General features: G+C 37.9%; 1 protein-coding gene across 1 annotated transcript in view; it reads left to right on the top strand.

Annotated features, from left to right (window-relative positions):
• PDE6H (phosphodiesterase 6H) overlaps nucleotides 1-27066 on the top strand; it is a 182384-nt gene that overhangs the window by 83752 nt on the left and 71566 nt on the right. The window lies entirely within an intron of this gene.

The raw sequence follows: 27066 nt of genomic DNA, 5'->3' as shown, positions 1-27066 counted from the left end.
CATGAAGTTACTGTATGACATTGGATAAAATATACATAAAATATATAACCTCTTTGAGCCTTAATTTTCTCATATATAACATGTGGATAATTACATTCAGTTTATAGGATAATTATGAAAAGTAAATCACATAATGAATAAAAACTGATTATCATACCTATATGATGCATGATAATATTACTTGGATAGTTATATGATTATTACTTCACATCTGCTATCTTATTGAAATATTGAAGTTTTAATGGAAAGGAAAAGGGTAGAGGAGATGATCTATATGGGAAGACAGCTGTCCCCAACCAGAAGCCCAGTGTATTTAATATCCAGGCTTCTCTGCCTTTCCCTGGACATTTCTGTACATGGTTCCCTAGATGCCCCTCCCATGTCTGAGTTTGACAAGCATTTATTTTCACTTAGTTCAGCTAAGACAAATTAAGAAGAGACAGGGATTCAGTGGTCAGGAAGCTATGGCAGTTAAGGAATCTGAGATGTAGAATCCATCCAAGGATCTTCCCTTAAACGAACAGAACGAAGAGGTCAGCACTGTGTTGTGAAGCTGGCTAGGTTTCTGTCTCTCATTTCGTTGTCCTTTGTTGTCCTAGAAAGTGATTTCTGTTTACATTTTCAGGGCTGGTACTGCCTAATTCTTCTCCCCTTTGCCTTTTTCCTTTACTGGCAAGACCAAGGATATTAGTGCTGCCAGTAAAATAATACTATGAACTCATAAAACCAACATTCTGTAAATAAAGCTGAATCTCATGGAACAGAAAAAAAAAGTCTGACTGGAGCCAGGAAAATTCCTCAAAGAGACAAAATACTTAGTCTGAAAAAGAGAGGACGAATAAGCAAGGACGGACAGAGGAAGTAGAATGGGTGAGAAATACATTAATTTTATTACTATGCCATTATTTTAGTCACAGAAACACTATAGAAAAGGGTAACTCTCTTGGCATGTCCTCCAGCAAATAGTTTTCTGAAGAGCTTCTGGCAGATCTGACTATTTTCCCTCTCCTCCATTCTCTCCCTGAATTCAGAATTCTCTGAGCTTGTCATCGGTGCTTTATGCAATGTTCTGCAAATAATGATGCTCCCAAGTGCTAATAAAAACTTTGTCCAACGAGAAAGCATACCACTTAGACTTTTCTAGGGCCAGTTGGCCGCCCAAACAAATTTTTAAAGAAGAGGAACCACTACTTAAATTTGGGACCTAATGTCACCCTTGATTCATGAGGCTATCTCTGATATACCTCTGATATATCTCTGATATACAGATATACAGGTCCATCTCTGTATTTTTCTCCATTATATTTCCAGTTTAGAGTTGGCACATAGAAGATGCTCAGTACATTTGTTAAATGGATTGATGGTCGGATGACTGGTTGGATGGATGAAAGAATGACTAAACCATGAGACTACTTCTGTCTCTGGAGGGCAGGGTCATGCTTCTCTTATCCTCCTGAGGGCAGGTGGAATACAAGATCTTGTTTTGCTTGTGGCTTCTGTTGCCCAGGTTATACCACCCTGCCAATTTCACAAGATTCCTATATAGTCTGAAAACACTGCCAGTCATATCACTGTCTCTCTAATCCCTTTGTTGTCACTCCTGGGAATATCTGCAAATAGTCTGTCCACTAAAGAATACTCTTCTTTAGTTATGGGAAAATATCTATATAAAATATCTATATAAATTCTGACGTGGTGCTGGAACTCTTGGACTGGAAGATCATGACCTGAGACAAAATCAAGAGTCGGATGCTGAACCGACTGAGCCATCCACGCACCCCTCAAAATTAGTTGGCAACTTTTAAAGGTGACATGAGAAATGAAAATACGCTTTTTGAAATCCTCCAATTAGAGACAGATATCTGGATGGATCTTGTATAATCCAAAGGTACTTCACTTAAATGAGAATTTAAATCATTCTTAAAGTGGTTTTAACTTTAGGAAACAGATTGACTAGGAAACTTAAGGAAAATCTAGTAGCTAGCTGCATGGAACAAGTCTAGCAAATTCCTTTGCACTGCAGCACATTTTCACCTGCTCTTGCATTGCTCTCTCGGAAAAAACAAACAACAAGTTGGGGACGTGAACATTTCTCATCTTCATTCCATTTTGGTATTCCCTCCATACTTTTGGTATTCCCTCAGACAAACAACCATCACATTAAATAGATTGGACTCTAAAGAAAGGCCCTGTAAGAAGTAAATAGCTCTTCTGGCTGAGGGATGTGCTTTTTGGGATAAGAAAGTCTATGGAAACAACCTAAGTGTCTGTTGACAGGTAAATGGAGAAAGAAAATATTGTATACACACAATGGAGCATTATTCAGCCATAAGACCGTTTGTGACAACGTTAATGAACCTGGAGGATGTTATATGAAGTGAAATAAGCCGGACACAGAGAAACAAATCCTGTATGATCTGTCTTACATATGGAACCTAAAAAAGTCAAAATTACAGAAACAGAGGATGGAATCAGTAGTTGCCAAGGACCAGGGGTAGGAAATGGGAAGATGTTGGTCAAAGTGTACAAATTTTAGTTACAAGATAAGTAAGTTTTTTTTTAACGTTTATTTATTTTTGAGACAGAGAGAGACAGAGCATGAACGGGGGAGGAGCAGAGAGAGAGGGAGACACAGAATCTGAAGCAGGCTCCAGGCTCTGAGCTGTCAGCCCAGAGCCTGACGCGGGGCTCGAACTCACAGACCGTGAGATCGTGACCTAAGCTGAAATCAGACACTCAACCGACTGAGCCACCCAGGCGCCCCCAAGATAAGTAAGTTTTACAGATCTAATGTGCAGCATGGTAAATATAGTTAACAATACTGTACTGTATACTTGAAATCTGCTAAGAGAGTAGATCTTAAGTGCTCTCACTGCACTAAAAAAAAAAAAGATAACTATGGGAGGTGATGGATATGTTAATTAACTTGATTGTGGTAATCATTTCACAGTTTGCATATCGAACCATCACATTCATCTCAAATGTATACAATTTTTATTTGTTAATTATACCTCAGTAAAACTAAAAACAAAACAAAACAAAACAAAAAAAGGCCTGGATTTAAATTCTGGCTCTGCTGTTTACTCTTTGTGTGACATTCGACAAGTTATTTAAATTCCTGAGCCTCGCGTTCCTCAGTGCCACATATAAGCATTATAAAACCTGCCCCAAAGGACTGTTAGACGGATTAAATAAGACAATAAATATTAAAAAAAAAAACAATAAATTTAGAGCTCCTTGAGTAATGGCTGGCATGTAATGCTATGGGATACACACATTCAATAAATATGATTTCAATAAGATCGGGTTAACTTCATTGGTTTAGTGTTACTTACGATTTTCCCCAGTAGAGGAGGAATAGACGGCCAAAGCAGAGGAGAGAATGGAAAAAGTGGAAGCGACTGAATCAGCAAGGTGTCCTCCAGTGGGAACCAAACTGGGAGCTGGCAGAGCTCAGTTTAATTCTTACGCTGCCATGTAATGCCTACGTGACTTTTGATCCGAGAACTCAATTTTCTTTTCAAGCACTAGTTGGAATAGACTTGTACAAGTTTGTGCTGCTAGATTATTTCATCCTTGAAGTGGATCAACAAGATAGAAAATTATTCTCTAATCCAGTGTTTGAGGGAACACTCTGTTCTTAATGCTGTTTTGGGAGTGGTGCTTCCAGGACTGACTGGTGTTTGGATGGCAACACTTAGGCCTGAAAGCCGTTAGCAAGATGTCTTACAAATGTTCCATTCAAATCACTGCCTGCCAGTAGGGCCCAGGCAGCTGTTGTTTCCCAGGGCAAATATCTTCATACATTTGCATGAGATGTGGATATGCTTTGCAATCTTTGGGACAAAAAAAAAAACAAACGATTTTTTTCAGCCAGTGTTTGGTCAGTGAGGGAAAAACCTCATGGAGGAGATGTGTAATTCTGCAATTTCTCTCCTTTGTTTCCTCATCTGGTCATTGCCAATCCTGGAAACAGGACGAAATTCAGAAAAAGGATCTTTAGACAGGACACAAAGGAAAAAATTTCCAGGTTAATATTAGGGAGCATAGGGTGCAGAACATGTCTCTGCTGACCAAGCTACAAAGCAAACAGGTTGTATAATAAGAGATGGTTTCCACATCCGAATTCTCCCCAATAGAGCCATTTTGGAAAATAACGCTGTGAAATGTGTGTCAGGATGACCCATGGAGACCTAATTCAGCCCTGCCTGCCGGCGTTCACTTAAGCAGTCCCATAACCAGGGCTTATCTGAATCCTGGTGGCCTCACCCAGACTCTGTTCCTTCCAGTTGATCATTCTCTGTGTTTCCTGTCTTCCTCATAATCTTAGATTATTTATTTCCTGTCCCTATAGAATTTGGAAAGTGACTTTTATTCTGTTGAGGGAATGAAAGGGAGTTCTTCCTCTGGTTTTTTGGTAGGAGATAAATGAATGGGTGTAAGAATGGGATCCAAAGGAAAGGAAGATAAACTGAAGAAAACAAGATGTAATGTAGTTTTGTGTTATGTTTTGCAAGAGCAATAGAAGGGCAGGTGAAATGGATATGGGCTGGAATGTGGATTAGTAATGATGAGGGTTTGGCATGAATACTCATTTGTCTTGCTCCTCCTCCAGACTTTGAGGTCTTTGAGGTTAGCCTCTGGATCTGATTCATCTTTAAAACATACAACAGTAGCTGCCCACTGCTTGAATTAAGCCAATAGCCCTTTCACATGTGTCCCCGGTTCTCTGGTGACAGAAAACAGTGGAAAAGAGCACAGGCTTTGGAGTCAATGGGACAGAACGTGAGTTCTGGTCTGTCACTTTGTGATCTCTGTCATTTCCCTGATTCTCATTTTCTTTATCTTAAAAAAAAAAAAAATGGCAGTGATAATGCAAAGTAGCCTGTGCAGTTGTAATGAGGATTAAATTAAATAATGCATGAGCACATGTCGCAGGCATAGTGCTGTCATATAGTTAATATACCACGAAAGTAACTACTGTTGTTATTTCAAACTAACTATGTGACTGTGGATAAGTCGTTTTCTCACTGTAGCATTTGACGGATAACAATTGTTACATAAATTGTTGTAAAGATTTATTGAGATAATCCTTATAAAATACACAGTGCCTGTAATATAGTGGTTAGTCATTAAATGTAGAAGTCATTAAACCTCTACTCCTGGTTGTCTTTTCCATTCTTTTCTTTCACTATTTCCCTGCATATAACCAACACTCTAGCCAAAATGAGCAACTTGTTCCTAAGACGTCCCTCAACCTTTGCTCCTTTTATTGTTTACTCTCTTTTTCTGTTTTTCTGCCTCTGTCTATAACAACCTTGGTCATTTTTTGAAGCTTATCTCAAAAACTACTGACTTCATGACATATTACTTAAGTTAGCCTCCAAGTGGGTTATTTTTTTTCCCATTAAACACTCCCTTAATACTCTTTTATTTCTTTACCACTACATATCTTCTTCTGTTTTGAGTTTACAGGCATTTTTGTTCTCTATCTTGCTACTTACCTTCTCCCCAGCTGTTGATGGTAAAATCACTGGTCTCCAGGCACATTTATCTGCCAGAGTCTAGCTCGTTAGCTAGGAAATTATCATTTCCAGGGAGATTGAAATCTTTCTTTCTGAAAGAAGAAAGGATTCTCTTGCTGAATTCACATATTGAGTTAAATATCTCTGGTATCTTCTCATAGTAACCCTAGGATTCTCTTGCTGAGTTCACATATTGAGTTAAATATCTCTGATATCTTCTCATAGTAACCCTATATATGCCAAATAGCTTGAAACAAAGCCCAATTTTTAATTTGAAAAGGAAAAAGGTGATTGGCTAATTTATAATTAATATACAGAAAGTTAATTCTAAAAATAGGGTAGGGCAATCCAAAAGCTTCTCATCTACCTCAATTTGCAAAATTTTTATATTCACTTAACATTTATTGAATAGTTGAACCATTTTCCCTCTTCCCAGAAGCTGTGCTGTATTTATTGGAATGAATCTCAGCACTTTCTTCCCATTTTCAGATGACTGTAACATATGAACTTTCTTACAAGGTCAGCAACCAGAGCTGGAGGATTTGTGGGGATTTGTGTTTTGAAGCCAAAGATTCTTGGAAACGAGAAGAAACTTTGATACAGAGATTGGCTATTCTCTATATTGTGGACTCTCCAGAAAAGCAGTTTGTAACATACTTAATATTTTTGTGCCAGCAATAAATCTAATGGACAATGGCACAAAAGTAAAAATGTTCCCGGAACAGCTGGAGGCCTTTGACCTTAGCAAGTCTGGCAACTTTGACTTGGTTTTCTCAGCCGCCACATTCGGTCTTCATATTGTGCTTCATACCTGGACTCACCCTTTCCAGGGTCACGCACAGTTTATCTGGCTGCATTTTTCCTGCGGAGGCTCAAAGACACATAAAAAAAGCAAACTCACTGCTCTTCTTGCTGGCGAATTTCTCTGTTGCCCTAAACGAAAGCAACAACGTAGGCTGTCGTGAGTAGATTTCGCAAGGCTTTCTTGTAGGAATGGTTTCCATATGGTGTAAGATTAATTATTCAAACACAGAGCAGTTGAAGAGCCCTAAGGCATTTTAATTGTCCCGAAAGAAAAGAACAAGAAAGGAAAAGATACTGAAACATGTCAGTGACTCTCGAAATAAATTTATGCAGGTCAAGGCATGGAGCCTATTATTTAAGCTATGTTTTAAGGCCTTAATATATGGTTTGTGGAAACATAGGCCTTAAATTATGTTTAAAAATTCACTAACAGTGTGTACCAAAATTGAAAAAAAAAATACATGCATAATAAAGAGACAGTTCTTATTATTCTTTAAAGAGGACCAGGAGTAAAAGGCAGACAAACAACTGAACAAATCTATGATAAAATTCACATATGCCTACAAAATGCAAAATATAGCCTGAAATATTATCTTCACATAAGGAATATAATTTTATTTATTTATTATTTTTAAAAATTCTTATTTATTTGAGAGAAAGAGAGAGAGAGAGTAGGGGAGAGGAGCAGAAAGAGAGAAAGAATCTCAAGCAGGCTCAATACTCATCATAGGGCCTGACATGGAGCTTGATCCCACAACCCTGGGATAATGACCTGAGCTGAAAGCAAGAGTCAGACGCTCAACTCAGCCACCCAGGTGCCCTTAATTTATCTTTATAAAGTTCTTATGGGAAAATGAAGGCTTAGAACTCTCCACTGACTTGTCTAAACGATACCAATACCATGGGCTTACATGCCTTGGGCTTTACCTGATTAGAACGATTCTATGTGTGCATGTTTATATGTTTGTGCATATACCATTTGTACTAAATTACAGTATATTAGATTATGGGTATTTAAAGAGTGAAGATTATGTTCAACTCCTGTCTGTATTGTAATGTAACACATGGCACATGGCCTGGCAAGTAGAAAGCATGTTATAATTATAATACATAAAATAATTATAATACATAAAACAAGTTAACATAGTGACAGAGCAGTTTTTAAGCACAATAATGATAATTCATTCATTTGCTCATTTATTCTACAAATGCTTATAAACTGCCTACTCTATCTAGATACTGTATGAATTAAAATTCATATCTTTTCTCAAGCAATTAGAGGGGTAGGAAGATATATAAACAAATAATTATAAATACTGAGAGAAAATCTTTTACCAGTTGTATAAAAAATTATACTGTAGGAACTAATCCTAATATAATGGTAATTTTAGTTAATGTAAATGAGTCAAGCTCACCAACTAAAATACAGACTATTGAACTAGATTTTTAAAAAGAAGTCTAATATTATGTAGTCCTTACGGGAGACATTTAAGACAAAAGATACAGAGAGATTTTAAATAAAAGAATGGAAAAATTATTTCAAGCAAATCTGAACCAGGAGAAAGTGGGGTATCACTCTTAATGTATGACAAAATAGAAGTTGAGAAAAAATATCATAAAGGACACTGGAGTATGTTCTATACTGGAAAAAAAAAAAAAACACCAGTAGAACAGAAAAACATAACCATCATGAACATGAGCGAGCCTAACATTTCACTGCATGCACACTCAGCCTGGCAACCTAGGACAAGATCAAGCAATAAGTTACAGAATTTCAGGGATAAACAAATTCTAAAACTGGATATTTAACACATACACCTTTCTTTGAAACTCAGAAACTGCTCACCAAAGAATACTTGTTTTTCTATCCTATTCTGAAAAATATTATACTTCATGACACAAAGGAAGCTTCAATAGTTCCAAAGTACCAACATTATATAGACTACATTTTCTGATTATAATCCAGTAAAATTAGAATTTAATATCAAAATGATAGCTAAAAAAAGTCAAACGTTTGGAAATTGAAAATATATTATCAAATAATCTTCAGGAAAAAAATGAAATAAAGGATTCAAGGAAATAAAGAAATGCTTAGATCTGAATAATAACACTATATATCAAGTTTTGTGAGAGCCAATCAAATTGGTGTCGAGAGGGAAATGCATAGCTTTACAGGCATTAATCAGAAAAAAAAAAAAAAGAGGCTGAAAACAAGTGAGCTAAGCATGCAGTTTGAGTTGGAAAATGAGAAAAAGAGCAAGAGAAAAACCCAAGAGAAGAAGGAACAAAACAATAAGTTATACAATAAGAAATCGATAAAATATAGAGCAAAATGTAATATAGGAGGTATTTATCCAAGCTTATTGTTTGAAAGATAAATAAGAGAAATGTCTCTGCAAACACAAAAGTAGAAAACCCAAAACTGGCACGAGAAGAAATAGAAAATTTGAACAGACTATTAAACATCTAAGAAATGAAAATGGCAACCAAATATCTCCCCTCCAAAATACCCCCTGCCCAGATGGCTTTTTAGTTCAGACATACACATCCTTTGAGAAATAATTTCTATCTTATACAAGTTGTTCCGCCAAATTTTAAGAATGTTAAAGATATATAGTTTGTTTTATGAGACTCGTGAGTTCTTCATTATAAAACCAAATTAAAAACGGCAGAAGAAAACAAAATTGTAGGTCTAGTTTATGAATGTGTATACTAGAATCTAAAATAAAATATTAGTTAACATAGTCTTAAAAAATATTAAAAAGTCTACATACTGATCAAGTAGGTTTGTACCAGGAATGCAAGCATTTTTAACATTAGAACATAAATCAATGTTATTCACCATAGTAACAGATCCAAAGACAAGAAGTGTGTAATTATCTCAACTGATGCAGAAAAAGCAGCTGGTGATGTATAGCTTTTGATTTTATATATATTTTTATACTGATTTTGTATTTATGTATTTATAAATATAAACATGATGTAATTTACATATAATTACATATATCTTACCAAATTAGGGATATATTGGAAATTCGTTAAATTGGTAGTTATATGCCAAAAACTCACAGCAAACATTCTTCTTCTTTTTTTTTTTTTTAATGGTTCATAGCTTTTTTTTCTTTCATGTTTATTTATTTTAGAGAGAGAGATAGAGACAGAGCTCAAGCAGTGGAGGGGCAGAGAGAGAGGGAGACACAAAAACTGAAGCAGGCTCCAGGTTCCAAGTTGTCAGCACAAAGCCTGATGCGGGGCTCCAGCTCACAAACTATGAGATCATGACCTGAGCCGAAGTTGGACGCTTAACCAACTGAGCCACCCAGGTGCCCCCACGAAACATTCTTCTTAATGGAGAAAGTAAAAACGCACTTCCTTTAAAACTAGGGATAAGAAAAGTATGTTTACTGTTATCACTATTGTTTGTCACAGAACCGGAAGGCCTGACCTGTGTTATACAGAGAGAAAAGAAGTAAAACAAGGACTAGATGGGGAGAGAAAGATAAAGAACTTTATTTTTTTTGGAAACAATGTTACCCAAAACACATAAAAAATAATCATCCATTCAACAAACTATTAGAATCCATGAGAGGTTAGCAAACTTGCCTATCACAGATCAATTGACAAAGACAATTCCATTTCTTTACATCAGAAATAACTGAAAAATATAATGAAAATGGAATACATTTCATAATACCAGCAAGAACTGCTAGGTATCTTTAAATTAATATAATCAAGACTACATAGACTCTCTATGAAAAAAAATGCCAACACTCTAGCAAGAGTGATGGAAGATAATCTGAATAGATGGAAATAACTTCCATGCCCATGGATAGCGTGATTTTCCGCTATAAAGATATCAGTTTTCCTGCACTTAATCTATAAAGTCAGTGCAATCCCAATAAAAATTCCAGTTGTAAATTTTGAGATGTCATAAAGATAATCTCTTAAAAATTTCACTTTTTATGTTTCACATTTAAATCTTTAATTCATCTGGAAATATTTTTGTCCTGGCTTCTTTTATGTAATTGTACATCCTTTCCTTATTGATTTGCAATGTTCTCAAGCTGCCTTCAAAGAGGAACTGTTTCTGGTTTCTGTATTGTTATATACCTGTTTTACTTGTGCCATAACAAATCTTACAATTTCCCAAGACTTCTAATAATTCTGTTGTCTGGAAGACTAAGTTTTCTCCTTTTCTTAAAATTATTTTGGCTATGCTTGGCTTTTTGGCTTCTCATATACTCTTGATTAGCCTTGTCAAATTTTATTTGAAATCTTTTTGGGATTTTTCTTGGAATTTTATTTAAAATGATTGAGAAATTTGAGGAGAAATGACATCTTTAGAAAATTGAATCTGTCCATCCATGGCCATGACATGTTTTAAAAGTTCTTCAGTTGATTTTATATTGTTAATACAAATTTTACATTTTTTCCCGTAAAGATCTTGAACATCTTTTGTTTGATTTATTATGACTTTCAGTGTTCTTGTGAATGGCATTTAAAAGGTACACTTAAATATAATTTCTACTGGTGTATTTAGGAACACTGAGGATTTTAAAAATATCCTTTATTTTATTTTTATTTAATTTTTTAAAATGTTTATTTTTGAGAGAGAAAGAGACAGAGCATGAGCAGGGGAGGAGCAGAGAGAGAGGAAGACACAGAATCCAAAGCAGACTCCAGAAAAAAAACCTTCTTTTTATACCACGGTAATCATATTGATTATCATATTAATTAACTCCCATATTAATCTAAAAATTTGTCTATAGCTTCCTTCAATTTCTATGTAGGCAAATATAAACAGTAAATATTGACAATGCTGTTTTTGTATATTCTTTTCAAAAATATATTTTAGATTTTTTGTTTGTTTTATTGCATTGGTAGGAATAAGGTAGATAGTAGGTATCTTTTCTTTGTTTTTAACTTGCAAGGAAATGCTTCTCACGTTCCCCCTGATTATGATGTGATATATTTATAGATTTTTAAAAAATGAATATCCTTTATCTGGAGAAAATGTTCTCTTCAAATCTTAGTCTGCTAAGAGTTATTATTTTTAAAACCAAGAGGGGTCTTAAATTATACATATAAGGTTGTTTTTTCATGTGTTGCAATATCACACATTATCTTCTCATTAATCTCTCAATATGATGGGTTACAATAATAGATTTTCTAATGTTGGCCTTATGAAATTATTTTTGTTTGCTTGATGATTAAAAGGTTTAATGCCAATTAAGTTATTCCCATGATTAGTCACAGTCACCATTAATGTTTTAGATAATGTGTTTTGACTTACACATTTGTTTTCCAATCTCCTTGCATTCAATTTCACCTCTCTTTGTACAACTTTCTGAAGTAAATACATTACCAACAAATTACAGTATTCATCCAAAAATATATTTGTGTATTTTGTCCTTCCTCTGAAGTGATAGTTTACCTAGAAATAAAAATTTTAGTTTGAAATTTGCTTTCCTAGTACTTTCAAATGCTTTTCCATTACCTTCTGGCTTCTTCCGATACTGTTGCAAAATCTGAGGTCAGTCTAACAGTTGCCTTTTCTCATCAGTGATTTTAAGATTTTTCTTTTAATTCTTTGGTGGTCTGTGTTTCACTATGACATGGGTATCTGTGTTTATGTTTCTATTTACATGGCTCAGGACTGCGCTTCGGCCATGTGATGAATTCATGCTTTTCTTCAATTCAGGCATTTTCAAAGACGTTATTTCTTCACATACTGCCTCTGTCTCACTTTCGTTCACGCCTCTTTCTTCAACTTTTACTAACTGGTGTTGGACATGCTCAATTTATCCTCCATGTGTCTTAATACTCTTTCATACCAAATTCTGAGTAGTTTGCTAAAATATTTTACTGAATTCTAAGTAGCTTACTAAAATATTTCCCCCTATTCACTAATGTCTTCTTCTTTTTTAGTGAATTTTTTAATGTTTATTTATTTTTGAGAGAGAGAAAGAGACAGAGTGCAAGCAGAGGAGGGGCAGAGAGAGAGGGAGACACAGAATCTGAAGCAGGTTCCAGGCTCAGAGCTGTCAGCACAGAGCCTGACGTGGGGCTCAAACTCACCAACAGCAAGATCATGACCTGAGCCGAAGTGGGCCGCTTAAGCGACTGAGCCACCCAGGCGCCCCTCTTCTTGATTCTTATGTCTGTTGATGAGTTCCCTCATATATTTTGTCTCTTTGAATAATGAGTTTACCTTGTTTGGGGTACTCTTTGTAGGAATCCTAATCAGCCAAGTCATTAGATTATCTTTCCAGAATTGTTTTAGTTTCTATGCAGTTGCCCAAGGGGGCAGAATTTTGTGCTAATTCATCAACTTGAGAGTTCTTAGATACAAAGGTAGTATACATTTAGAGTTCAAACCCATTTTCAGAGTAGACCTAACTTTTTGATTTCTCATGGGAGACATTTTTTGGATATAAACCCAGATACCAACAAGCATCCACGTAATCCCTCTATGCTACTGCATGAATTTCTTTCTGGTCATTTATTGACTCATTTATTCAACAGTATTTGTTGCATATTAACTGTGTGCTACACACAGTCCTAGATGCTGTCTACTCTCAGTACAAAGATGTCCCTGATATACTTTTCAAAACAAACAAACAAACAAACCCAGAATACAGGGGTGCCTGGGTGGCTCAGTTGGCTAAGCATCCAACTTTTGACTTCGGCTCACGTCACGATCTCATGGTTCATGAGATTGAGTCCCACGATAAGCTCTTTGCCGATGGCCTGCTTGAGATTGGCACTCTCCCTCTATGTGCCCCTCCTCTGCTCTGTCTGTCTCTCTCTCTCAAAATAAATACATTAAAAAAAAAATGTAAAATGGTTCAGTTAGTCACTCAAATGTCACAGTAGCAGAAATGTAGGCAGTCCTGCATTTCAAGGCAGTAGAGCCTCATCAGGAGTTAGCCAGGTCCAGTCTGTGCCAGGGCATAGACACTGCACTTCCTACTTCAGATTCTAGAGCCAGGAAGCTTTGCTGATTTGTTTTCACAACTTCTCAATGGAAAGAATGAGGTATTGGCATGAGTCACCATGGTCAGTCTGTGCTGCTCATGTTTCTAGCCTCTGAAAAGCCTCAAGGCTCAATCAAGCCTAGAAAAATGGCCCCAACACTCTCACCTAGCTCATAGGTCTGCCATAGTGGGGTTTCAACATTTAGGCTGCTTAGAATATATAAAAAAGGCAGAACAGGTATTAGAGGCTCATTCTTCACTGAGGTGGTGAAATGGGGTGAATACAACCAAAGATTAATTAATCACATCCTTCCTTTGTCTACTGGTTGTTAGTTTTACCCCTTATTAAAATGGCAACAGCAACAACAGAGGTTTACAGAGATGCATTCAACGTCTGTAATAATGTAACCACGTATCTCACAGCCACTTCCTTTATTTTATTTATTATTATTTTCTATTCTCAAGTTAGTTAACATACAGTGTAGTCTTGGCTTCAGGAGTAGAATCTAGTGGTTCATCTCTTACATATGACACCCAGTGCTCATCCCGAAAAGTGCCCTCCTTAATGCCCGTCACCCATGTAACCACCCTCCACAATGAACCCTCATTTTGTTCTCTGTATTTACGAGTCTCTTATGGTTTGCCTCCTTCTCTGTTTTTATCTTATGTTTCCTTCACTTCCCCTGTGTTCATCTGTTCAGCTTCTCAGATTCCACATATGAGTGAAATCATCTGCTATCTCTCTCTGACTGACTTACTCACTTAGCGTAATACCCTCCAGTTCCATCCACGTGGTTGCAAATTCCCACAGCCACTTCCTATGCCCAGTGCTCTCTCCAGAGCTACCTTTCCAGATATTCATTTCCACTTTCCAGTCATACATGTTATTCTGAGACACTGACCACCCTCACACATTTATACTGATTTGTAATTATAGACATAATTTCCTTCTTCCCTGGGGCACAAATTCATTTTTGTGGCATGAGTTATTTCTTTCAAATTGATTCGTTAAAATTTTTTGTTTTAATGTAACATTCACTTTAATTCATTGTTCAAACCATCCATTTGTCAAGCTAATACTATGTGTAGGTACTAGCAGCAGAGGAGACAAATAATAAACTAATAAAAATAAGTAAATAATTTTATATAAGATAGGGGTAAATGCTAAGAAGAAATGGAAAGATTATAGGACTTGCTTGGAGGGCCTGTACCTGTACTGCAAGATGTGAAGCTCATTTGCTCATTTTTTAAAAATTCTGTTGAAAAATTTTTTTAATGTTTATTTTGTAAGAGAGAGATAGAGCATAAGCAGGAGAGGGGCAGAGAGAGAGGGAGACAGATAATCCCAAGCAGGCTCTGCACTGTCCACGCAGAGCCCAACGCAGGGCTCAACCTGTGAAGACCATGACCTGAGCCGAAATCAAGAGTGGGACCCTTAACCTATTGAGCCCCCCCAGGCACCCTCACTTACTTATATTTGAATGTTCCCTTGGACCAGCCCACCCCCGTCTACTCCCAACACTTGTTTATCACAGTGTGGTGCTATGCGAATGAGCAAGATGGATATATCTCCATCCTGTGGAACACACAGTCTTATTGAATGAGAGAATCACAAAAAATGCATAATTATAAACTTCAATAAATGTTATGAAGGAAAAGTATTTCAAGTTAAGAAACTACATGACAATGGATCTAGAGGTTGATTTAAGAGGTTAGGAAAAATTTCTTGAATAAGAATGTTTGGTCTGCAATTTGAAGAATAAATAAATAAAAGGGGCAGTAAAAATAGGAAGAGAAAAACTGAACTACAGTAACTATATACATTGTAAGGTGGAATGAGGCTTTGTGCATCCGAAGGCATAAGATCTTAGGTGTTCTCCTTGCACACACGCACACCCAAATGTAGCTATGTTAGGGGATGGATGAGTTAATTGACTATGGTAATCATTTCACAATGCATATTTAAGTCATTATTTTGCACACATTAAAAACACATTGTACAGCCTAAATAAATACAAATTTTATTTGTCTGTCACGCCTCAATGAAACTGGAAAAAAAAGACATAAGTCTTGGGAATTAGGCAGGACCATGTGAAAATGCCAAAGGTCTAACATTTAAAAAAAATTTTTTTAATGTTTACATATTATTGAGAGACAGAGACAGAGTATGAGCAGAGGAGGGGCCGAGAGACAGGGAGATGGGGAGACACAGAATCTGAGGCAGGCTCCAGGCTCTGAGCTGTCAGCACAGAGCCTGACGTGGGGCTCGAACTCACAAACCGAGAGTGAACTCACAAACCGAGAGATCATGACCTGAGCCGAAGTCGGACGCTTAACCGACTGAGCCACCCAGGCGCCCCTAACACTTTTAAATCTTAAAACTAATTGAAAACCACTGAAGGAGTTTAAGAAGGAGAAGGAAGACATAATAAAATACTGTTTTAAAAACATGAGTCTGGCTGCCGTATAGAGAATAGATTGAGAAGGGTCAAGAATTAATTCAGGAAGATCTATTTGGAAGACCATTGTAGAAACTCAGTGCTGGGTGATGGTAGCTTAATATAAGATGCCGTTGGAAAGAGGGAAAGGAGGAGGGACATAGAAGTTACTTAGAAGGTAATGTTGAACCAATAAATGTAGAGGCAAAGGCGTGCGTCAAAGACGCTGCCTTTGTTTCTAGATTATACAATTGTTGCTGATCTGGAGCAGTTCACAGTTTTAGGGAGAAATGAGAATGAATTGAGATGTTTTTGTGATATCTAGATAGAGATGTAGAGCATGTGGTTGGTGTTCAGTGTCTGATCTGAGCCGGAAATGCAAATTTGGGAGTCAAGAGCCCATTCAAATAAAACACGTGTATTTTTCAAAGTAAATGAAAATATACCTTTCCCTAAATGGGTTCCCACCTGTCTTCCTCCATGAAATGAGCTGCTTTGTACTCAGGGATGGAGGAAGGAGATGAGTCTTTTTTTTTTTTTGCTTACTATTTCCTAACTCCTTCATGAGTTATAATAATAAAACCAAACAATAAATGTATTGCACAATATCAACAAAATAGAGTTATAGAGAGAGAGTTTAAACACACAAGTTTATTGGGATGATTTGCTCAGAGTAGGCGATCGATACATATTTGTTATTTGACCAAGTCACACTAAAAATATTGCTAAATCACTTTTTAAATGATGGCTTACAATTGGGTTTGTTGTAAAAAACATGAATATGGCCATAAATACTCCCCTTTAAGAAGACAAGAGAAAGCCCTTCCCACTCTGGAGATGCTGACTTTGGCTGCCTAGTTCAGTGACCTGACATAACATCAGACCCAAAGTTTCAGTCTGTCACTTAGCCTTTGGTGGACCATGGGCCTGCTCAGCTAATATAATTTGGCAAACACAAAGTGTTTTACGAGAGAGGCAGTGTGGAAAGAACTCTACAATTTGCAAAAGATTTTGCCAACGTTTTTAACCACTCGTCTTCCCAAATGCTCTCCCTCAGTCAAATTAATTTACAAATATCTTGTATTTTCCATGTCTTTTTCCATTCCCTCTCTAGGGACCAAGTACTCGGCATTAATTTGGGCTGTAATAGCCTCATGGGATCAGGCTGAGTAATCATCTGGAGGGACCAGAAAAAGACACTATGTAAGGGCCAAGTTCAAATTACTATCAAGGAAAGGGGAGCAAGAGGTAGCACCAGAGGAACAACGTTAAATGTTGGGTCCTAAGGTAGAGTTCCAGGCTGTACATGGAAAATGTACCAAGAAGTTAAGAGATTAGCTGCAGGTCTCTGAGCCTAGGATACAAGAATATTAAAAAAGGCCCCGAATGTAGCTCTGAATAAAGTAGGGTTGTCAGAAGTTTCTTCCACTGGCTCTGGGAAGTAAGTGTTTAAAGGCTCAGGATTATCTCAGACACCTGTGTCCCTTTGCCCCACACCACTCCCCTATTTTAGAATGCTTTCCTCTCTGTCTACTTAAATCCTGCTTGTTTCTTTTGGACCAGCTCAATTCCCATGTCATGTGTCACCACTGATACAGTATTTATTTGGCCTGAGACTAACTGAGCAAAATCTATTTCCTAATAAAAATGCCCAGTCATTGTAGTATGTTTGTTTTAGGAGGTAAATTTTGCAGCCTTTAACATCTTTAAGCATTTTTCTCTCTTTTCTCCAATATTTTCAAGAAGTTTTTCTGAATTTTTTTCTGAGTTTAGTCCTTTTAAACCCTTCTGAGAGTAATAACCATGTTTTACTTATATTGCTTTATGTACTTTGTAATAATAATGATAATAAGGGCTACTGGTTGGCTCAATGGATAGAGCATATGACTTTTGATCTCGCAGTCATGGTTTTGAGCCCCACATTGGGTGTAGAGATTTTTTAAAATAATAGTAATGATAAGAATAATAATATCTATTATATATCAAGTACCAATTATATTCTAGATATTTCACCTACATTATTTCTAATTTTCATAAAAACCTTTCCAGGTATGTATGTTACACCCATTTCGGGTTTAAAAAGGTTAACCTGCTCAAAGATGGAACCAGTGAATGCTGGAGTTGAGACTAAAACTCAGATTTGGTTTCCATCACTCCAGGCTCCCTTTGAATATCTGTTGAGTTGGTTAATCTGAATTGGTTGCACAGTTTATGTTACCTATCTCCTGGAGCTTCTGTGGCCATTCTTAGAGCCATTGCACATGGGAACCAGAGAAAGAGAGAGAAATAGATAGATAGATAGATCGGTAGGTAGCTAATAGCTAGGTGGCTATTGGAAAGGAGGAGGCCCACATTTTATGTCGCCTCATTTCACATGGGAAAACCTCCAGGTTCTTTATTGGTTTTTGGTTTTCATCTTTTTTGTTTGTTCGTTTTTGCCCTCACTGTTCTTTTTTTCTTTCTTATTCACAAACTTTTTTTTAAAGTTTATTCATTTTGAAAGACAAAAAGTGTGCACACAAGCAGGAGAGGGGCAGAGAGAGAAAGGAGGAGAGAGAAAATCCCAAGCAGGCTCTGTGCTGACAGTGTGGAGCCTGACACAGGGCTCAAACCCACGGACTGTGAGATAATGACCTGAGACAAAATCAAGAGTCTGACGCTTAACTGAATGAGCCACCCAGGTGCCACACACCATTCACTAAAAAAAAAAAAAAAAAAAAAAAGAGTTTTCTTATATCATACTTCAACACTTCTTCCCACGTCCCTGATTTAATTTTCCATCAGTAAAATGTCTAATTTATATGTATAATTTTCCAAAAGCTTTTTAGGTAAATAGATAAATTCCAAAAAGTTAATTTGTTCAGCAGGGGCTAGTTTGTATGGTCTTCTTGTGTGTGGGGTGTGTGTGTATATATATATATATATATATACACACACATATATATGTGTGTGTATATATATACGTATAAATATGTGTATATATATACACACATATATGTATATATATACACATATTTATACGTATATATATACACACACATATATATGTATATATATATACATATATATATATGGTTTTGAAGTTTTTAAGAGGAGAAAATCTAGAGGTTCCAACAAATTTATTCTTGGAGGCAACCAAGCTAGTTTTCTAAACTAAAAAGACAAATTCTGTGGATTCTCTTTCTGACTTGTCACTGTTCTACGCTCGTACATTTTCAGATTACCATAGACATGGTGGTGGAAAGAAATGTAGAAAACAGGTTTTTGGATGTATCCCAGAGATCTCTAAACTATGTTTCAATTTTCTGTGTATGCTATATGCTTTTAAAGGAAAGTTAGTAAATTAATAGTGGCAATAAGATGTGATCAATGCTGTATTGGTTAAGGCCAGTATCATGCACTCAGGTTGCCCAGAGGCCCAAGGGGACCTCTAGAGAGACCCATCTGAGTAGGGCCCTTGGTGGCTAATGACAGGCTTCCAACTAGGGAAGGCACAGCAGATATTCTGTGTAGAAATAGTTGGTACCTTAGTACAAACTAGAAGAGAAAAGGAAAAACAAAGAAAGCTTGTGAAGTGTGTGTCTGCCCCCTTTGGGATATTCCTCAGGGATAGTAATTGATGCTCATTCTGTTGCCAAGTGATGTTCCAAGTCCTTAATTTGTGCCATTTCATCTGATCTTCACAATAAACCTACAAGGTTAGTGCTGTTATTATTCCCATTTTACGCTGTAGGAGACACAGAGGAATTAAGAAACTTGGAGAAGTTCACACAGTTAATAAGTTGTAGAATCAGACTGTCTGACCCCAGAGCCCATGTGCCTAACTGTCATGATACATTGCCTTCCACCAGGCTCTTCCAGATATTTGTTTCAAATGAAGAACTAGAAATAATTATTAGTGTGGTTTCTTTGGCAAGTCCCTTGTGAACTTCACTGATCACAAACCCCTATATTTTAATAGCACTTCACATAATCTCCTGAGGAGAAAAGGAAGAGGCAGATTCAAGAGGAAAGGAAAATCTCTAAAAGGTGGAAAAGAGAGAACTGAAAGCAATCTCAATCCTGGCTCGCGTTACAGAATTGAGTGCCCTGTTGGAACAGGAAGTGATGAAGACCACCATCCTTAATTAAAGCTAGAAGGGCAGTGAGTGCCAAAAAATAGACTGCAAGATGCAGATAAAAATGGGTCTCCCTCACTGGGATTCATGTGCTAACTTTTATAAACGGAAGATACAAGATCCTACCAGGGTTCAGATAATTCATCTTTTATCGTGTCCAAATTGTATTATTGTTAGCTTCTGTTAAGAATTCCTTGTATTGGGGTGCTTGGGTGGCTCAGTCGGTTAAGTGTCCGACTTCGGCTCAGGTCGTGATCTCGCAGGCGGTGAGTTCCAGCCCCGGGTCGGACTCTGTGCTGACAGCTCAAAGCCTGGAGCCTGTTTCAGATTCTGTGTCTCCCTCCCTCTCTGCCCCTCCCCTATTCACGCTCTGTCTCTCTCTGTCTCAAAAGTAAATAAACGCTAAAAAAAAAGAATTCCTTGTATTGTTGGTGATATTATTCATGAAGGGGTTGAAATCTTCTTCAAGGATCTGGGGCAATAATCAGATAGTGGAGCCCCAGATTCTGAGGGCTTTGGGGAGCAGATTTGTGAGAAAAGAGTGAAAAGGAAGAAAGAGGGAGGATGTTTATTTTTTTTTTTTTTTTTTTTTTTTTTCAACGTTTTTTATTTTTGGGACAGAGAGAGACAGAGCATGAACGGGGGAGGGGCAGAGAGAGAGGGAGACACAGAATCGGAAACAAGCTCCAGGCTCCGAGCCATCAGCCCAGAGCCTGACGCGGGGCTCGAACTCACGGACCGCGAGATCGTGACCTGGCTGAAGTCGGACGCTTAACCGACTGCGCCACCCAGGCGCCCCAGGATGTTTATTTTTAATAAAGAGACCCTGCCCAAACTTCCTGAACTCAAACCAGTCTAGACTTGTTTTTTCCATTTTACACAATGTCCGCAACAACAGAATAAATTTATTAAAACCAAACAAACTGGGGGTTGAGCTTTGGCACTGAAAGCCAGACAGAAATAGAATCAGCCGCTTTTGAGTTGAGTCTAATGGCTGATTTACAAACCAGTGGGAGATGTAGGCTGTGTTGGCCTTAACTGAACCAAAGTTATTTTCATTATGAGGAGACAATGGGGAGGTAGAATGTCTGGCCTGGCGCCCAGGACGTGAGCTAGTCAGTTCTGCCCTCCTTTTCCTTCAATTTTCAAAACCCAAAATGTCGGAGTTGAAAAGAACCTTTACAGTCATTTCCTTCATCCCCTTATTTTGTGTGGAGGAAATTGAGACTTGGAGAAGTCAGATGGCCTCCTGTGCCCATGACAGAAGTACATTCGAACCACGTATGCCTGTGCTGTCGGACGGCACCTACAGATGAGGAGATTCCATTCTTGGCTCTTCTGGGCTGGGAAAATAAATGTGGAGACATTTCAGTCTGCACACCCTTGACCATAAACTCACAGAGCCAAGTCTACCAATTAGATTAACTGTGTGTTGGAGGATTGCACAGCTCTCTCCCTTTCTTAGCCATTGAGGCTGAAGTGTTTCAGCATCAGGGACATGTGTGTGTGTGTGTGTGTGTGTGTGTGTGTGTGTGTGTTTGTAGAGCGCTTGTTCAGAGGAGTTTCTGGGTCCAGGCCAAAATCAGTGTGCGTTTTTACATCTCAGAGTGCTTTCCATTCCTCACTTCATTTTATCTTTGCTATGTATTTGTGAGGAGATAGAAAGTTAAAATTAACTCAATTTCACATGTTAATGGAGTGGGAAAGTGATGGGAATGGGAAAATAAGACAGTCACATTCCCAGGGGGACGTGCTAAACTTAATGGAGAAGTCGGAACTGTTTCAGCTTTCCTAATGGTAGGGCCACACTGTCCCCGCTCCTTCCATTAGTATGAATTAGACCAGTTGTACAATAAATGGACGCTGGAAAGTGCAGGTGCTCCTACGTCCGTTAGTTAATTTTCTTCAACACGTTGGGTCAATTTTGAAGAGATGTATTGCATTTGGAATCCTAAGAGTCACTTTTTTCTGGATGCCTTTATTTTAAAATCTAAATCTTCACGTCTAAAGAGGCAGATCCTTTGACAGTCCTCTTTGTGATGAACAGTACTCCATACCTTTCTCCTCTTATGGACAATCATTTTACTATGACAGATGATAAAAGACGAGATGCCTTAAATAAATGAAACCTCATAATAGTCTCTTAAGCGCAGAGCAGAGAAATAACAGATGGAAAAGATAGTTGCTTAGAGAAGTGACTTTTTCCTTAGATTTCCCATTCACTTAAAATTTTTTCTCTTTCCTACAACTATGGCCACTTCTCTCCGACCTTAGAGGCTTGATCTCTCTAGAGGGAGAAAAAAATGAAATCTTTTATCTTGATGGATTTCTTAGTATCTGTTTAAGGGATGTGTCCTTTACAGAATCGCGGTCAAGAATTCTTAGAAGTGCGTGAGAAATTAATATTAGCTCCACAAACACAACAGCCTTTGCTGTGGTTTGGGATCTGTTGTTTTTGGTGACTAATAACTGTAACTGATATATGGCCTATTCCAAATGCATATCTTTTAAGATCCTGCTCGATGGTTATCACAGCTTTCCTCATTGACTCATTAGTCATCTAGCGACAAAGTCCTTTTAAGTTTATTCTTAAAATGTCTATTTCTTACCGGAAATTGAAAACATTGTGCTTAAAAACAGACATTTGAGAACTATGTGGAAATTGTGTTTCGTGACTTGAGCTTTTCAGAAATTGTTATGCTAAGATACTAATATATACTTAAAATCACACAGATTGGAAAATGGTGAATTTCTCCTTCAGGAAACCCTGATGAACTTGAATATTCTATAATTTAGCAAATTGGAAAATAAGAAGGTGGAAGGAGAACTAGAAGGTCATAAGCTGATGACAGTTCTAAAACTGTAGCCCTAAGTAAATTGCCATTTTAACACTTGGTGTGGCTTCCATAATTATATCCAGCCTTAACCTCACTGGCTACCATTCTTTCCCAAACACGAGCTGACCCCAAGGGAGCAGTGGTTCTTTGACCCTTGGCCCTCACCTTACACATCAACATCACATTATTGGTCACTACCATTCTTGCATTTCACAGTCATGTAAATACGTACCTTACCACAAACTACCTGCCTGCTGTGAACACCCAATATTTCCCTTTATTGACTGACTAGCTTCTTCCATCTCCAGCCCTGGCATATCATTTGTGGTGTGAACGGAAAGAAGCATGTGGCGTGAACAGAATGAGTCAGTCCAAGAGAGGCTGCAGGTCTAAGGAATTAGATCACAAGTAATTATTTCCTACCTTCATTCTGTGGCATAGTTGCCGAAGTGTGGTGGAGTGAGGGTTACTCTTTCTGTGGTATATTTGCCAAAGTGTGGGGGAGTGCCCTTTGAGAGCAGTGAGATTCTTATGATCCTGATGTAGAGTGTAGAGATTTCAGGAGAGCGCCAAAACTTTCGATATACTGTTCAGTGTATACCACTTCCCTCCAGATACTTCCTTCCCTGACCACACTCCTTTGTACTCAGCCTTGATACTATAACTCCACCTGATTCAATGTCTGCCCCACCCAGTGACCTGGAGCAACACCCTAGGATGAGGTAAAGATAGAGGAAGGAGTAAAGACAGAGGCCATGAGTTTGTAGGAAAGCAATAAAGGATGGACTACTGGGTGGTAATTATTAGCAAGAAGGTTGATGTGCCAGAGGAAGTGAGCGGCACTCCAAGTGCCAAGCGGCACTTGGAGATAGCAAGATAAGGTACTATCAACTTTGGATAAAAAAGGAAAAGATATGTAGCAAGAAATATGATTGGGTGCACAAAATTTAGTTGGTACAAATAAGCATCACGGTCACAATTTAGAGTTAAGCCTAACATCCACTTTTGCACAGTCACTAATTACTGTTCAAGTTTTCACTTTCTCTTTGCTGATATGCATTATGACCACCATCATCAAAATATTTGAATATCTACTAAGTATATTAGAAATTCAGACCACTTCTCAAATTCCCAGTGAACTTTGGGTTTGTCCTGTAACCCATCTGGGGAACCAGATGGTGAGGATGGGAAGAGGTGAAGTTAACATTATGCTTTGGGTGTCTCATCTGTTTTCTGGTCCATCTTCATGTCATGGTAGAGGTACTCAATCAATATTTGATGAAGGGATGAATGAGTGAGTGATCATGTTGTACTGCCGCTGGAAGCCTACTCCAATCCTTTTAGTGAAGACAACATGGTCACATGTTCTGCCCCAACCCTGATTCAGTGAAGGTACTACGTATTTTATTTGATAAATAAATTCATTCTTTTGCATTGCATTGGTTCAGTGATTATGGTAATCTGAAAGAAAACACTGTTCCATCTGCTACAGTAGATACTATGGTGAGCCACAGAGATCACCCCCAACTTCTTTAGATCAGACACACTCTTCACCTATGTCTTAGTCTGTTTGGGATGTCATAATAAAATATCACAGACTGAGTGACTTATAAACAAGTGAAATTTATTTCTCACAGTTCTGTAGACTGTAAGTTCAAGATCAGGGAGCCGTCATGGTCGCGTGAGGCCCCTTTTCTGGGTTGCAGACTTCTAATTGTATTTTCACATGGGAGAAAAGGAAGGAATCTCTCTGGAGTCTCTTTTATAAAACACTCATCCCGTTCATGAGGGCTTCACTGTCCTGACCTAATCACTTCTCAAAGACCCCCCCATCTCCTACTAACATCATATTAGGCATTATGATTTAATAAATGCATTTTGGGGACACACAAACATTCAGACCATGACCCCCCCAGCTGCTGGTTGTATCGATTTAGCTCTTAGCTGAATCCCACTCACCGACCTCCAACACAGAGATTTCCCTCTGCTAAGGTGAGCTGCCTTTCCTGTGATCACACACCTTTCCTGTGTGCAGCCTGCATCAAACGATCACTGTGAGGGTATAAAGGCCTGGCCGCACTCTCCAGTTTTAGACAACTCTGCAAGTACATCCCAGCACTAAATATGCCCATGAGTTAATCTGAGCCCTTGTTGTGACTGTGTCATAGCCCAACTTTTCCTTCTGCCCAATCCTACATTCCTCATTTCCCCACAGGTCCCTAGGGTACTCTCCAATAAACTTCCTGCAAGGAAATTTAGTCTCAGAGTCTTCTTCTTGGGAAACATAACCTCTAACACAACATGTTTTTTAATTTCAAAATTCTTACGTCACCACTGCTAGAATTATGTCAGATCTTTTCTATTTTTTTCTTCCTCAAGCCTAGGCTAACACCATATGTTCCCATATTAAGACCAGTGGGCTTAATGTAGAATTGTATCCTGCTATTAAGACTTAGTGGAACCAAAATAACAAGTGGATGTGGATGAGGATGTGGAGAAAAAAGAATGCTCTTACACTGTCAGTGGGAATGTGAATTGGTGTGGTCACTAAGGAAAACAGTATGGAGGTTCCTCAAAAAATTAAAAATAGAACTACCATACAATCTAGCAATTCCACTTTTAGGTATTAATCCGAAGAAAACCAAAACACTTATTTGAAAAGACAAATGAACCCCTATATTCACTGCAGCATTATTTGCAATAGCCATGATATGGAAGCAACCCAAGTGTCCATTGGTAGGTAAATGCATAAAGAAGATGTGATATATATAGGGGCGCCTGGGTGGCGCAGTCGGTTAAGCGTCCGACTTCAGCCAGGTCACGATCTCACGGTCCGTGAGTTCGAGCCCCGCGTCAGGCTCTGGGCCGATGGCTCGGAGCCTGGAGCCTGTTTCCAATTCTGTGTCTCCCTCTCTCTCTGCCCCTCCCCCGTTCATGCTCTGTCTCTCTCTGTCCCAAAAATAAATAAAAAAACGTTGAAAAAAAAAAATTAAAAAAAAAAAAAAGAAGATGTGATATATATAAAATGGAATATTACTCAGCCATGAAAAAGAAAGAAATATTGCCATTTACAACAGCATGGTTGGACCTAACGACTATTAATTACATAAGTGAAATAGACAGAAAAACAAAAACCATTCAATTTCACTTATCTACATATAAAGGATGGAGTAGATTGGGAGACAAGGTAGGTGAAGGAGATTACGAGGTACAGTCTTTCAGTTATAAAGTAAGTAAGACATGGGATGTAAGGTACAGCACAGGGAATGCAGTTAATAATATTGTAATAACTCTTTATGGTGACAAATGATAACTAGACTTCTTGCAGTGACCATAATGTATATAAAGATCAAATCATTATGCCATATACCTAAAACTAACACAATATTTTATGTCAATTGTTCTTCAATTAAAAAAAAGAATAGTGTAACTAACTGTTTGGATAATGAAGCATTCAAGTTTGGATTCCACACTTTTCATAACCTATAGAAGTAACTTAACTCCTTCGCCCTTCACCGTCCCCTCCTTACCTTCACTCCTGGTGTAACTCAGACGTTTCATTGTCAAGCCCATGGAAGCAATGACAGAATGGAAAGAAAAGAGGGAGGCACTGGGCTATCGTGGAAATGATTTGAAGGGTGGGGACTCCCCTTCAAATTTACAGGGGTAGAATTTTAAAATTCATTTGTTTGATTTCTAGAGTACTTTTTCTCCAAAGGTTCAAAACTCAAAACAGGTTTTTAATTAAGTTCTTCCTTTTTCTAAGCTCTAGAAATGTAAAAGTACTGTAATTAGGAGCATGGGTCAGATACATCGCACTCCCTGTTTTATTTTTCTTTGCTTAGAAAACCAGATACTTTCAGAAAGGTAAAATAAATAAATAGGGCTGGTTCCAAACGCATTGTGAAATAGTTTGTCCATGATGAGCCTCTTCCCTTTTGCGGCAGACTATTTTTCTTTGTGGCTACTCTTCCCCTAACATTGAGACTTCTTGGTTTATTGCCAGTCTCCTGTCCTTCTCCTTCTCCTCCCTCTCCTGGCCATGACCTACAGTCAGTCTGATGGCCTCCCTGCTACCTGTTGTTACTACAACTGAAACGTCCCTATTGTACAGCTAACTTTTCTCTCTTAGGAAGCAATTTTGCTTGGCACACTTATACTTGGTTAGTAAGTATTTAAATAGCTGGATGAGACTATGAATCAATAAACTGCTCCCTCACAATACACCACTTAGCACCCACCCTGCCCCCATCCACTCAAGGTAAACATGTATAAACAGGGGCCTGAAAGAAAACAACATGCCTTCCCTTGTAGCAGGACCAAACTAGGTGAGTTGGGAGAGGAGTCCTATGACAGATGAATGTTAG

The sequence above is a fragment of the Neofelis nebulosa genome, chromosome 8 (genome assembly GCF_028018385.1).
Source record: "Neofelis nebulosa isolate mNeoNeb1 chromosome 8, mNeoNeb1.pri, whole genome shotgun sequence".
Classification (NCBI taxonomy): domain Eukaryota; kingdom Metazoa; phylum Chordata; class Mammalia; order Carnivora; family Felidae; genus Neofelis; species Neofelis nebulosa.
This window is presented reverse-complemented; position numbering and strand designations above follow the sequence as displayed.